The sequence below is a fragment of the Leptidea sinapis genome, chromosome 21 (genome assembly GCF_905404315.1).
Source record: "Leptidea sinapis chromosome 21, ilLepSina1.1, whole genome shotgun sequence".
Taxonomy (NCBI): domain Eukaryota; kingdom Metazoa; phylum Arthropoda; class Insecta; order Lepidoptera; family Pieridae; genus Leptidea; species Leptidea sinapis.
This window is the reverse complement of record NC_066285.1, coordinates 3,023,864-3,040,655: the sequence shown is the minus strand read 5'-3', so window position 1 is coordinate 3,040,655 and position 16,792 is coordinate 3,023,864.

Below are 16,792 nucleotides of genomic sequence, written 5' to 3'. Positions count from 1 at the left end.
CGTTTAATATATGAAAATCATAAAGTTATTTTATGTCCTGCAAGACATTATATTATTAAGATTAAGTCATAATTTCTGATTTTGTGTCCATGGACATTCTTTCTTCATTCATTTATGCGTTTCATGAAAATGTTTAAATTTCATGTTGCCTATACTTGATTGATCATCAGCATCATATCACAATAAAATTAATGATACATTAATTTGAAAAACCGATGAATGAGTTATAACATCAAAACTATATGATTACATATACAGAATAGATAAAAGACTTTAGAATTTATGAATTAGAATCTCTTTAACCTGTTCTGTGAATATAAGTATACATACACAAGACTGATCTAATTAAACAGACAATATAATCTTAAAATTTGGCAGTAATATTATAAACTTAGTATAAGCTGTTCATCATCATGATCATTATCAGCCGGAAGACATATCCCCTGCTGGACTAAGGCCACCCCCAAAGATTGCCATGATGATCAGTCCTGCGCTGTCCCCATCCAAGCTATTCCGGCGATCTTGACCAGGTCGTCGGTCCATCTCGTGGGGGGCCTACCAACACTTCGCCTTCCACGTGGTCGCAAATTCGAGGACTCAACTGCCCCTTCAGTTTCACAATCATCTGGGCAATTTCTTATTTATTCTGGGCCAGCCACTCTCTTAAGGTCATCCTACCATCATTTTATTTGTCGCCCTTTGCTTCTTTTGCATTCTCGTGGATACCACTCCGTTATGATTTTTGTCCATTTTTCGCTTTTGTTACGTAGCATATGTCCTGCCCATTTCCACTTTAATGTTTTGCACACAGTTTTGACATCTTTGAATTTGGTTATACTCTTAATTTATTGTTAGTTTTATTTTATCTCTTCTTTTAATTCCAATAACACTTCTTTCAATTCCGTTTTGGCAGATTTCGATTTTTTTCAACAACTTTTCTATTAATGCCCATGTTTGGCAACCATATGTTAGACATGGCAAAATGCAGGTATTATATACTTTTCTTTTTTCTTTAATTGGCATATCTACATTTTTCATAATCTCGCTAAGAAACCAAAATCTTTTCCAGGTGTTGGCTATCCTTCTATAAATTTCTTTAGGCATGGTGTCAGTTGCGGCTATAAGCTGACCTAGATAAATATACTCCTTTACATATTCTATTTGTTTCGTATTTACTGTGATGTTATAGGATTGCGAACCATTGGTCAAAATTTTTGTTTTATTTGTATTCATCGAAAGTCCTGCAATGGCCCTTTGATCAGTACTCATTTGCACAGTATTTGTAACAGCTGATTACAACTTTATGCCTCTTCATAGCTGGCGTGTCCGCTGTTTTATCACCAATAATTCTTGCAACTTATTCATCAAATAATATATAATTCAACAATGGTGTATGGCATTTACTTAATTCATACACTTTGGAAGCAGTAATTTGAGTATATCTTAATCCATATCACAATTGATTTTTAAATTGGCTTCTGATAGCTTCATCTATTAAATCCAGAGAACTTCTATCAGGTTTCTCCATAAATGGTTCAAAAAACAGGCTTACATCATTTTTCAGTTCATTGCTCGCTTGTATACAGAATATGATGATGAACTGCCTAACATCACTATATTTAAAATTAAAGCTTGCGGAGCCAGATTCATATTATTGGCACTGTCTGCCAGATCAAGACGACAAATGATGATATCTATCGAAACATAAGCTTAATTTATACCAACATTTACGAACGCTGCGGGACTGGAACCCGCGCCTCTCGCGTTCTTTCCGAGCGCTCTTACTAACTGAGCCAACCGTTCGAGTGACACTATGATCGTAAATCTTGGTATGCCTTGTTTAGCTCTCAGTTGGCAAGCGCACTCGGATGGAACCCGAGAGGCGCGAGTTTGAGTCCCACATCGTACATAAATTTTGGATATTTAATTTATAAAATTGTATATTTAATCCCAGAAGTAAGGGATATCACTTAAAATTAACAAAACTGCTACTACGCTTTTTTTATGAGATGACAGGACAAGACGAGCAAGAAGTCTTCTGATTGTAAATAATAGGCTTTGCAGTGCACAATTTATTGGGCAGGGCACTCTGGATTTTTGATTGAACCCAAAATTGTGAGCGACGGAGTGAAAAGCATTCTGTATAAAGAAGCCTTTCACAATTCAATTGTAAAGTTTTCCATTTTCTCTGAGACTGTAAGAGAGTGAATTACGTTCGTATTCCGTTTTAGGTTTGAGATTTATTTGCTCGGAAATAAAAGAGTAAAGAATGAAGGTTTAATAGGTTCACTAAAAGCTCCTAAGAACTTAATAAAAACGAAAATGTTCACAAAAGCCATTAGTTCCAAAAACACTTTAAAAGCTACAGGTTATTTATTGTTTCATCAAGGTTTATTCATTTTCTAGTTAAATTAATAATTTTAATAGTTAAATCATCAGCATCAACTGACCTTAAAGGCCAGCAACGCTCCTGTGATTCCTCTGGTGTTGCAAGAGAATGTGGGTAGCGGTGACTTAACACCAGGTAACCCGTACTGTTTGTCCTCCTTTACCAAAAAACAAATACGTATCGCGTATCCTTTGGAAACTCGATCAAAATATGTCACGTTGTGTGTGAAAGATGTGAAACATCAAAATGAATTTTTTTGGACTTTGTGCAGAAGTAGACGTCTTCCGACTGATATGTAGATGATATCCATATTGTTGGAATCATATGCGAGGACTCCGAGAAACTTCCAATCGATACTCTTATTTTTTCCATGATAATTATAATATTCATTAGGATTTAGATGTTCCTAGAACATTTTAGAAATCCATACTAATATTATAAATGTGAATGTAAGTTACTTTGTTACGCATTCACTCCTTAACCACTGAACCGATTTTGATGAAATTTGGTACAGATATAGACTAGAGCTTGTAATAGGACATAGGACCATTTTTTGTATAAAGAGCATAAATAAAGGATGAAAGTTTGTATAGAAGTTCGTCATTATCGAAGATGACACCATAAAACTTTGTATTTAGGCACATGATAAGAAGATAACAATAAGAAATAAATAAATATTTGCTTTAGCGTTTCTAAAATTTCGAACGGTGTAGGGATGAAAAAGGAGATTAAAATTTTCTGTGGGAAATCCCATCAATCTACAATCCACAGTTTTTTGTTAGCATGAAACTTTGTATTTAGGCACTTGATAAGAAGTAATTTATCAACATTTGTTGGAGCATTTTTGAAACTTTGAACTACATGGGGATGAAATAGGATATTAATGTTCACAGGGAAATACTATAAAAGAGACCGTTCATAATGACAAGGGACATCCGCTGTATTGTAGATGAGTGCCGCAAGCAGTGGAAAGAGCAGTTTGTATTTGAAGTATCCTCAAAAGTAAAATATGCTGCCCAAATTAATTATTCCGAGCGAACGAAGTCGCGAGTAAAAGCTAGTATAAAAATAATTAAATTAATAATTCATGATAATAAACTATTATTATTTTTATTAAATACTAGCTGACCCGACAGACGTTGTTCTGTATATGATAAATAAAATTATGTTTTTGTATGAATTTGTCAATAATATATAATAACATCAAAAATTACTTCGTAAAATATGCACCCTTCTGTCGTAATGAAATTGTTTCACAGCAGAACTGTCAAACCGTGCGTCAATAAATTCTCTCATAGAAATTATGTATGGACACATTAAAGGAAAAACATATTTGTTGTTTTTATTTAATTTAGGAGCATTTTCCCATTTATTCACCTTTTAAACCTTCCCCGGACTTCCACAAATAATTCAAGACCAAAATTAGCCAAATCGGTCCAGCCGTTCTCGAGTTTTAGCGAGACTGTTCGTTAGTCTAGCAATTCATTTTTATATATATAGATGGTATATTTGGTTCACTCATAGTTATGGGACAAGGTATATATAATCTGTGGAGTATAATTTTAAAAATATAGAGAGTTGGTTCTACAGCGATACAATGTCCTACAGTTTATTATAATTTAAAAAGTTCTTATGAGACTTTATAGTGACATTTTCTTAGTTGGTTCACTTAAACGTTAATTTAACTTTTCGAGAATTTTATAAAACTATTCTTATAGAGATAGTATTTTTTTTAAAATATTATACAATACAAGATAGATTTTAGCGTAATTAGTACAATAAGTAAGTTACCAGTGGGAGGCGCCTTTGCACAGGATGCCGACTAGATTATGAGTACAATAACCGTACCTACCTCTGCCGTGAAGCAGTAATGTGTAAACATTATTGTGTTTCGGTCAGAACGGCGCCGTAGCTAGTGAAATTACTGGGCAAACGGGACTTAGCATCTTATGTGTCAAGGAGACGAGCGTAATTGTAGTGCCACTCAGATTTTTGGTTTGTTGAAGAATCATTTGTTGAATTGTCATGGGCAGGGCGTTATTGTCATAAAAAAAGTTAAACCCTTGACATGGACCCATGAAGGCCAGAATTCAGTCCTCGCCACAGTAATAATTATAGTACATGTAACTGATATGTACGTTTATTCGACGCTCTATAAGGTCGGCAAAGCTCCTATGATTCCTCTGCTGTCCCAAGAAAGTATGGGCTGCGGTTAATTCGTAATCGTGACTCCATGATCGTTTGTCGAATGTTGATGAATTGATCGTCAATGACTTGATCGTCGATGAAGACGAAGAAGCTTGTACTGGTCTTCTCTGCATGATTTATTAAATGTTGATTGTAGTGGTACATTTGTGTTACCAGTTACATTTATATTACACATACATTGAGTCACAAAATCGTACGGTTAATGAAATAGCGACATAGCCGTAATGCAGCCTAAGCCTGACATACAGATGTTGCCCTTAATCCGTAAACTTCTAATTATCTACATTGATATCTAAAGTTTGTCTCTGTTCGATAACTGGAGTGGACTGTAGATATAGTTGGTTATAAAAAAAGATGGTGGTTCGAATGAGAACCTGTCGGTCAAAGCTAGGCAATGGTAAATAAAAAATTTCATCCACTAACCTTGAACTCCCACCTAATTGCTCTGCTTTGGTTTCCTCGGAGGTGCTTGGCACGCAATTGTCACGAACAAGAGTAACACTAAGGGTATTGGCGCGAGATATCCAGCAACCGGTATGAGGGTAGTTGAAACTATGAATTTAAATCTACCCACCAACCTTACAATGACCGAACAGTCACATTCTCAATCACCATTCATAACAATAGCGGATAAAGCATTTTCCTCAAAAATTGTAAATTTTAATTCTTGCTAATATTGTCGAATTAAAAATTTTCTTTGATATTCGAAAATTTGTTATTAAATTAGATAAATCGGTTGAACATAATGAATAGAAATTAAAATTTACATCTATTCCAGCCTTATCGACTAGAGATAAAAATTATATAAATTAATAGAAATCTAATTTTGCAAATCGAAAAATGGGATGATTTTATCAAATTATTGTATTGTCATCGGTCCTCGATCAATTTACGAAGAACGAAGTATGGCCGTTTAAAGTGGGACGAAATCGCGCTCACATGAGTCGGTTAAAAACAAACAGGTGAAGCTAATAAAAAGCGTGTAAAAAATTGTAATCCAATGTGATTTAAAGTAAATCTTTTATAGCATTTGAAAATTGAAAATAAAGAAAGAGCAAGTCCTATTTAAACTATTATCTGAATAATGCTCAACTGAAAAACCGTCAAGGAAACTTTAGGAGGAAACACGTTCATTGTAAGCGACCCAACCTTCCTTTAAGAAACTAAGTTGAAGTTGCAGCTTACATTAAATGGAAAACACTATTCAATGTAATTGGATATCCGAGAGTTTGTTTCACTTTTGTAAGCTATTTGTTTTTCAGACTGATACTAAAATATCGTTCACTTCTTAAGTTTTTTCAGACGCAAGAAAGTGATTGACTGTTTTAATTATCCAATTGATGATAAATCAAATCATTAACAAATTGAAATGAAATTCGATACGGTTTACCTTAACGGCTTTACGTTTATGCTTTTTTTTTTAATGAAAATAAGGAACGAGACGAGCAGGAAGTTCAGCTGATGGTATGAATGGAGAGCCGGTTTTTGCCTGTCACCTTGAGATATAAGATGTCAAGTCTCATTTGCCCAGTAATTTCACTAGCTACAGCGCCCTTCAAACCGAAACACAGTAATGCTTACACATTACTGCTTCACGGCAGAAATAGGCGCCGTTGTGGTACCCATAATCCCTCTTCATTTCTTTAATTTTATTTTGTGTAACTGTTCAAGTTTGTTCTTCTTTTCTTCACTATTGTAAATGTTGTTTACACCTGCATAGACATGTCCTATTGTACTATCCCCTGTGTACTAGCTAAAATTTTAATTATATAATGATGTGTTGTTGGTGTAACTATCTCAATAAATAAATAAATTACCTTACGAATTTTCATAACCTTGTCGAGGGCAATCTCTCTCCGAAACGATCCATTCAGGAGTCCCTCATAGCTCTGTTCCCTCCCTGAGTGAGAAGACAGCGTCTTCTCACTCTTTGTGTGTGACCCAGGCCCCTGAAGTCCAACTCACCTAGTACGCCAATGACGTAGCAGCTCACTACTACTGCTGTTTAAGTATCCCCTTTTTTTTTTAAATACTTCAAGCCGCAGAAAATGATAAATAATAATCAAAGAATCCGGGATTACCTTACAAATTTTCGTAACCGCGTCGAGGGCAATCTCTCTTTGCAACGACCCATTAGGTCAAGAGTCCCTCAGAGCTCAGTTCCCTTCTCGGCCTTCTTCTCGCTCTTTGCGTGTGATTCGCCCAGGCCCCAGAAGGCTCAGCTTACCCAGTACGCCAATGTCGCGGATCTCTTCTACCGCTCTTCATGTTTCCCCTGTTTTATAAAAACTTGCGACTTGCCCTGTTGATGAGCTGGGGATGAAGAGCTTAGATTAATAGCGTATTGAAGTTAAACCCCAAAAGGTTCAGCGGTACTTTCAGTCTTTTACCAGTGGGAGGCTCGGCTAAATTATGGGTACCACAACGTCGCCTATTTCTGCCGTGAAGCAGTAATGTGTAAGCATTACTGTGTTTCGACAGAATACTTAATTACATCCAAATGTTTTAAGTTGTCATGTTGACTCGCCAAACTCTGGCATCTTAGTCTAGTTCCAGATATTGGCGAGTCAACATGTCCTGAGGATGCCTCGTGCAGAAGCGAAACACGTGTGGAATTGTTTAAAGACAAATGTTGGCGGAATTAACACTTAAGAAAACTTAAAACATTTGTATTATTATTGATTTCCGAAAAGTAACGCCTACATCAATAAATTTACTTAATTATAATCTAAGAGTACACAGTTATCAATTTTACGAACCATGTTATTTCTGGTCGAAGTCGAAAGAGTTGCAAGTATGTTAACACCAGGAACAGACATAAACTTATAATGCCTACTACTCGGCTAAGTCTTTTGTGGGGCGATGTATATGCTTTTACAACAAGATCCCAGAAAATGTTCAAAACAAAAGAATTACGTTATTCAAAAGAATTGTTTATAAACGTTTGTGTGCTTAAGGTTACTAACATAAATGACTTTCTTAATGATACCACAATTGGGAATGGAGTGACCGCCCTCAGGCTATTAAATAATAAGTTTAATTGTACAATATTACTTTGTAAACATAATTTTTCGATGAAAAAAAAAAGCCCGCTGAGTTTGTTGCACGTTGTGTTGTTGGTGGTAGTTTTTGACTATCAATAAGAGATGTCACATCCTATTTTGAATAAAAATATTTGAATTTGAACTATGTAATGCTGAGTTTACTGCGATACAAACACTCGACTATTAAAGATTTTTATAGCTCTATGCATATCGATATAATAAATTATATCGATACTTAGTCTGGCTATATATACTGTTACAATTAAAAATAAACAAAATATTACATTTCAATTTGGAATCTGTCATTTTTATATGATTGTTCATTGAGTTTTCTCATTGTGGCGCCACTACATTGTTACATATTTTGCGATATTAAAACGGAGCGAGATGATAAAAAGAACCGAATCGCTGTGATTGCATTACACAAAGTAGGTATTGAGCAAAATGCAATTTTTATAACTCTTCATACGCTTAGTGTAAAATGTTTGTGTACCGGGCTATTGATAGGTACAATGAGTTTTGACAGAAAAAGATCTTTCCAATAAGTGTCTGAGCCATACTTTTGTGTAAAAGGTATCAAAATATCTGCACAAGTGTATCAAAATACCATTATTGAGAAGGTAGTGAAGCCCCTCAACAACACCATGTTCAATAAACAAGAATGGTCCTTCCAGCAAGACTCGCCGCCGGGTCGTAATGCTCGGTCTACACAGTCTTGGTTGGAAACGAACGTTTCGGACTTCATTAGGGCTGAAGACTGGCCGTCGTCGCCTATTGTCAGTTTTATAGAGTACGGTTTGCTCTTTATGCCATGATAATTTTGGAGTCCCTATAACAATCCATGCGATTTGCAGTGAAGAATTTTTCCATGGAAAGAGTGCATGCTTCCATTGATAACTGGCCTCAACTTTTAAAGGACTGTATTGCATCCAATGGAGACCATTTCGAAAAAGATTTTTAGATTTTAAATTGTTTTATATTTATGTATTAAACTAACACACTATAAAAGTAATGAATGTTACTTGAAATAGAAAATTTAGAAGTAAAACTTCTTTAGGCGCGACTGACGGGGAAATTTACCATTTTTTTCGGACGGAAGTAACGCTCTGTAAAAAAGTCACTTGAAACAATTTTTAACCCGTTATTATTTTATGGTTTTAAAACAAATATTTCAATATTTGAAAATCTCCAAGTGTATAATTTGCTTATTTATTAGGTAGGTACTACTTTTGTAATAAATAATATATAAGTTATCAGAATTTTTCTGACATTTGCGACATTCGTAAATTTGTTTTTGGTTTCTTCGTCCATTATTAGGAAAGGCAAAGGGTCAGAGCCCATACAGCCATATTCGTTAATATTCAATAACAACGTAATATTAATATGGGCTAATATAACCTTCAATTTCTTATTATCAATTATTTTATTTAATGAGTGAAACTTTTTAATATAGCGAATGGTATTAATGTATTATAAATTGAATATAAAATGAAAATAATAATCAGTCAAATAAAATGGCGGAATCCCAGGAACATTTTACTCTATCATCAATAAATAAGCATAAAAGAGAAAATCAAGTACCTGATAATGACCTCACCTGTAAAAAGTGTTTATTTTCTAATGAATAATAATATCAAAATATAACATTATATCATTCTTTGTAAAATATATAAAATATCACTTGATTGAATAATATCATTTATTATAAAGGCTTTCTTTTATTTTAGGTAGAGAAAATGCCAACTTTGCTCAAAAGATGAAGTTATATTGTTAGCGTTTCCGAGGAAAAAAATTTGCAAAAATCTAACAAAGCTCCTCTGTAAAACGTGAGTGCTTATTTGGTAACAAGGCTTTATTTAATGTATCTGTTAATTATTCCTAAAGTTAATTAGTATTAAGTTTTACTTCAACGTGCGTAAAGATTACACGCACACACTTTTTTTTTATTTGTTTCAGTATTTATGGCAGGACTAGGTATATATGTTTCTAAAAATAAAACTTATTTGGACGATACAAATAGTATTCTGATGACTCGACAAATAGTAAACAAAACAAGGCTACATCACGAATCCATTATACACCATATATTAAAAAGATTGATTGGTACATCAATAAAAGTATCATTAGTTTATCATAGGGACCGGCTCTATTCTTACAAAATTTACGACATTCAATTATTGTTAACATCTATATTATTTTGTATTTTTTTTTATGAAAATAAGGAACGAGACGAGCAGGAAGTTTAGCTGATGGTAATTGATACGCAATACCCATTACAATGCAATGCCGCTCAGGATTCTTGAAAAACCGAAAAATTCTGAGCGGCATTACAATTGCGCTCGTCACCTTGAGACATAAGATTTATTTAATAGAAGTCTCATTTGCCCAGTAATTTCCCTAGTTACGGCGCCTTCAGACCGAAACACGGTATGTTAACACATTACATCACGGCAGAAATAGGCGCCGTTGTGGTACCCAAAATCAAGCCGGCTTCCTGTGCAAAGGAGCCTCCCACTGGTATACATTTAAAATGACCGAACTTTATTTGTTATTGCAAGTCGCAACATGAAAATGATTTCTAATATGAAAGTGATTTTCAAATGTGTTTTTCAAATAATTCATTATGTATATTACGTTACTTTATTATATGTACATATTTTCACCACATACCTAGTATATAAAAAAAATTAACAAAAAAACAATGGACTTCAAAAACACTATTCCAAAATAATAAATATGCACTAAAATAAATAATAAATATGCAGTCTCGATCCGAACTCGATGTGACAAAGACGTGTTCGTCAAACAATATTTTACTTTTGTATATAATAATAGTATTAGTAGGTTTTTATTAAGTCTTAACGTTATAGTTTTTTAAGTAGTGCTGATATTTCTTTGATATAATAATAGTATAGAAATCTGATTGAGTGTTATAGTTTTCTGTGTTGTGGTGACTTCTATTTCTACGCATACCGCTGCCTACTGCAGTACAAAGTGACGCGATTAATAACCAGTTCCGTATCAATACATTCCTGAGCACCGGCGTTGACAACCTTCGGCATGGAAGATTTATGCAAGCGTTGCAATGAAAAAGTTCTGGATGGGGCCTCGTGTTCGGGTTGCCGATTAACCTATCACTTCCACTGTGTTAGCTTATCGGAAGTTGGGTGGCGGAGACTGGGATTTGAAAGACAGGGCTCGTGGATTTGTCCTGAATGTAGAAAGAGTCCTATCCAAACGAGCTCTGCTTCCAAGAATCTAATTCCGGAGGACGCTTCATACCAGGTGCAACTAACCAGAATTGAGAATATGCTGTCCCCTCTCACTTCACTCCCAGAACATGTCGAAAAATTACGCAATGAAATGTACGAACTAACCTCAAAGATAAATACGAGTGTAATTGAAGATATTAACACGAGGCTGGCAGATATTGATACAAAACTCTCTGTTGTTGAATCTCTAAGTCAAGAACTCGACCGGGTTAAGTCACAGATTCTCAACGTCGAGAATAGATTAAAAAGTTATGATACTGAACTTGCGAAGAAAGATGCTGCTATCTCTAATCTTCAAAAAAATATTGCTGCATTTGATTTAGAAAACAAACGCGAGCAGCAAAAATCCCGCTTCTTAAATATTGAGTTAGTTGGCATACCGGAGAAATCGAAAGAAAATTTGGTTGAATTACTTCTTCTCTTAGCTACGGCTATTGGTTCCGACCTTAGAAGAGACGACATTGAATTTATAACAAGAGTTCACTCAATTCGTCAGAAACAAGGACACCCAAGGAAAATTGTGGCTAAACTTAAGGATAAGAGAGGTAAAGATGAACTCCTAGCTAACTTCAAAAAGCATAATAAACAAAAAGGGATAACCTCACGTGATCTTGGCTTTGATGACAATTCCATGAAAATCTTCATCAACGAACACCTCACAGTTGCTAATAAGATGCTCCTTAATAAGTGCAAACTAAGAGCTAAGGAACGTAATATCAAATTTGTTTGGGTGAAGAACTGCGTAATTTATTTACGTCGCAATGAAAAATGTCCACCCAAGGCGATCAGGTCAGAAGAGGAATTGAACGATTTTTTAGACACTTCGCAGGTTTAATGCTCAGTTACCATTTTTTATTATTAGAGTTCATTGTACCAGAAATACGTATATTCATCACACACACACATATTCATCACACACACTTTTACCACTCAAAAAAAATCAAACTAATTATATTCATTCACACTTACACATTATTATTAATCTTAAGAAACAAAAACTTAAGTTGTTTAAAACCTCTGACACTCAGTACTCACATCACTGCCGTACAATTTTTAGTAAATGATTTTATATCTACCCTCTTATCTGTTATTGTTTTTAGCCATGTTATGCATTTAATAAGTTATCAATTGCTTTTTATTGCAACAAATTTTTATATTAGAAATTATGTAATTGTATTTACATTATATTGCGTAACCGTGTTCTTTTTGACATTTCCTTATATTTTAAATATTTTTACTTCTTAATAATTAGGTTTCTTTATGATGGATTTAAATAATCTCAAAATTTATTATCAAAATACTCGCGGGTTACGCACGAAATTACACTCACTTTATAATAATATAGAAACAAGCAATTATGATATAATAATTTTAACAGAAAGTTGGCTATGTGATGGAATTTTAAACACGGAAATATGTGACAGTCGTTATGATGTATTCAGATTTGACAGGAAACACAAGAGAAGGGGCGGGGGCGTTTTGATATGTATTAAGAAATTACTTGCTGCGTTTATTTCACAGGACTCAAACTGCGAGCAAGTAGAATGTATATGGCTAACTATTCCGAAGGGTATATATTTAAGCAATCGCTCGCTACGTAGTGACAAGGATTTACATATTATAGCGGCATACATCCCCCCTAACTCGGATGCGAATAATTTATTACGTAACTTTAATAAGACCCTAATATCATTTTACGATAAACATTCGAATGATAATTTTCTCATAATAGGAGATTTTAATTTTTCTTTCATTTCATGGTATGGTAATGATAATAGTTACAGCATTACAAAATACTGTAACTCAGAATTATTAGAATCGGCATTGAGTTTACTAAATACTTACAATCTGATGGGATTAAAACAATATAATTTCAACAAAAATAGCTGTGGTAACATTCTTGATCTTGTCTTATCAAATATTTACTTACAGTGTAACATATGTAGCGATTCACTTGTAAATATTGACCACTTTCATAGTCCCCTGGTTATCGTCGTAAAAGACCTTTTTATGAAAGCCCTACAACCACATTTTTGCGTAATAAAGAAATTTTTTAAGGGTGACTATGAGACGATAAATTTAAAATTAAAAAATACAAACTGGTCCGACATCCTAAATGGCTCCGTTGAAGAGGCCGTGGATAATTTTTACAGAATTATTCATTCGCTCATAGAATCTCATATACCTGTTATAAAAATCTCCTCACGTCATCAATACCCGAAATGGTATACTCCAGCTCTAATTAATTCAATAAAAGAGAAGTACAAAGTTCACACTAGGTGGAAAAAGTTTAAAAATCCAGGAGACTATGCCATGTTCTCCTTGCTGAGAGCCCGAGTAAAGAGGTTGCAAATCGAATCATATACAAAATATATGAATCGTTGTCAGAGTAATATCAAAACTTCGCCTAAAGAATTCTGGAAATTTATTAAAAATAAACGCACTGATTCTGGTATTCCTCACAACATGTACTACGGAAGTAGTTTACTTACGAATGGACATGATATCTGCAATGCATTTAATGAATACTTTCAAAGTGTATTCCAACCTAGTGACCTAAATGATGAGACCCTGAACGAGGAATCAAATATTTCCGAAAATCTTCACACAATTGAGATCGATGAAAGAATACTTAGGAGGTTGTTTAGTAAATTGGATATCCGAAAGGGCGCCGGTACTGACGGTATACCAGCTATTTTTATAAAGAAATGTGAATCGGGCCTATTCCTCCGCTACTAACACTCTTTAAGCGCTCCATTAATGAAGGGACCTTCCCTAGATGTTGGAAGGAAGCCCGAATAGTACCAATACATAAAAAGGAATCAAAAACAAATATTAGTAACTATAGAGGTATCTCCATTTTGAATATATTTGGTAAAATGTTAGAAAAAATTGTATATGATCATATTTATAGAAATTGCCTACAATGCATCCCTATCAACCAACACGGTTTTATTAAATCTCGTAGTGTCCTTACTAACTTGCTTGAGTTCACTCATACCGTTAAGTGCGACATGAATGATAGATCACAAATAGATGTAATATACACAGATTTTGAAAAGGCTTTTGATAGAGTCAACCACAGTATACTATTAAAGAAGCTTTACGCAGTTGGAATCAGAGGGAACCTTCTTAGATGGACAGAATCGTATATAAGAAATCGCTGTCAGGCCGTCGTCCTCGGTGGTTTTAGATCAGACTTTGTTGAGGTGACTTCTGGTGTACCTCAGGGATCGCACCTGGGTCCTTTGTTATACAATATATATTTATATGACATCAGTAATTGTTTTGCTAGTTCAAACTTCTTGCTGTATGCTGACGACAAAAAGATTTATAAAAAGATTTCACAAATAGACGATTGCTTTATGTTACAAGATGACTTAAATAGACTGTCACAATATTATAAAATAAATAAAATAACAGTTAATATTGCTAAATGTCAAATTATTACATTTTCACGAAAGCATAATAACATAAAATTTGATTATACTTTAAATAACGAAATTATTCAAAAAATTACTCAAATAAGGGATTTAGGTGTGATCCATGATAGCAAACTAACCCATAATAACCACATCGAAATAATAACACAGAAGGCTTATAAAAATCTAGGGTTTATTCTTCGCACTTGCGAACCTTTCAATGACATCTTGTGCCTAAAAGTGCTATATTATGCTTACGTGCGAAGCATCCTTGAATTCGCAAGTCCTATCTGGAGGCCTACATATCAATGTTATATTGACCGCCTTGAAAAAATACAAAAGATATTTATAAAAAAATTGAATTTTAAATCTCAATTCATTCCTATAGACTACAAAGAAGCCTGTAATTATCATAAAATCGATACCTTGGAAGATAGAAGAGATGTAATTGATATGTTACTCCTTTATGATATATTACATAATAAATTTGACTGTCCAGATATCTTAAATAAAATATCATTCCAGGTACCAACATTACGTACTAGGCATAGTAATTTATTTAACATTCCCTTTGCTTCTACTAAGTATCTTAAATATTCACCTCTATTTCGAATTCCTGACATATATAATAAGAAATTTTCTTCCGTCGACATTTTCAACTTATCACGTCTGAGGTTCAAAAAACTGATATTAAACTGTTTAAATTGCAGGAGTTAATCATCAGTATATTCAGGATAAATTATTAGTCTCACATCGTAATTTAAACATTATATTCGAACACTCACATTCACTCACACCACTCACATTCACTCACACCAATCACATTCACTCACACCAATCACATTCACTCACACTACTCACATTCACTCACACTACTCACACCACACAACCTACTCACCGTTTCAGTTACTCAATATGGATACGATTTCTTCTTTTCTTTCTATGTAATTTTTTCTTGTAAGTTTTTCTAGTATTTTTCGTTTTTGTCTTAAACTACTTTGTCACATACTTATTGTACTGTTAATAGTATTCCTTTTAATTGGCGTATCTATTCTGTATAATTTTTAATATACTCTTTTCATTTTGTTAGCTGTAAGGAATCATAAATAAATAAATAAATAAATAAATAAATAAAAAGTATGAAAATAATTGCGTATTTTTATACAATGTAATTAATTAAGCTACTTCTAGTAACGATTATTGTTAGTTTTGGAATCGGTGTCCTCCCGCCGCGGCCCTACTCTCGCCTCCTCACATCAACCACTATAACTATATATTATGTAGTACACCTTGGCTGACACCGACTCCAAAAACAATAATCGTTACTAGTAGTAATTAATTAGATTGTATAAAAATACGCAATTATTTTCATATTTTTTAATGCATATTATATCTCATGTTTTGGAATAGTGTTTTTGAAGTCGGTTGTTTATTTGTTATTTTTTTTTATTTAGATTTTTTGTGAATCTGAATCAACTATCTAATATTTTATCAAAATTTTTGTAGATCTACTAAATTTTACATTGCAGCAATGAACTTAACCGCATTAAACAATTTTATTACAGACAGTTAGAAATTCTGCCACAGATCGCACCCTTACTGTAAGATGTTAAGGAGTTCCATTGACCATATATATTTAACTAAGACAATTACTTAGCCTTAACGATGTAACGGTAAGTGACCCAAATATCCGGATAGCATAAAAAGGATTAGGCCTAGTATAGTTAATTTGCTCCTAAGAATTGAAGAGTTCCGTTACTTTGTCATAGATCCTATAATCAGAACCAAACCAACTTCCTTTAAAGTATATCCTTTCCAATAAAAGAAGAATTATTGAAAGGTTATCGCCTTATTGAGTAATTCATTAATTAAGTTGGCACGCACATACTTATAGCAAATTTAAGACTTTTATGGTTTTCTCAAAGTTGTCACTGTTAGATCTGAACCAAACTGCAATGGGACCACACAGGAAGCACCAGCTTTCAAATAAAAAAATAATTATCAAAATCGGTTCACCCAGTCTAAAGTTTTGAGGTAACAAACATAAAAAAAAGTGTGTGCGTGTAATCTTTACGCGCAATTGAAGTAAAACTTAATTATAATTAACTTTAGGAATAATTAACAGATACATATATATACAGGATGTCCGAAAGATATGGGACATGAAGGGAAAGTACCTTATATATCGAAGATAGGCTATTTTACTGAAAGAAGACTTTATGTTATTTTTAAAAGTTAGTAATTTTGCATTCAAAGATTTTCTAAAAATTACTTGTCTCGTCTGGGAATCGAACCCACTTAAATGTAAAAAAAAAAACACATTTTACGTTGTTCTTTTCTTTTAAAATACTATGTTACTTAAGAAGAGTTATTAGTTTTTGGCCGTTCTTTCGATTGGCATCATAAGAGTAGGGGTGTTTTTTTTTACATTTAAGTGGGTTCGATTCCCAGATGAGA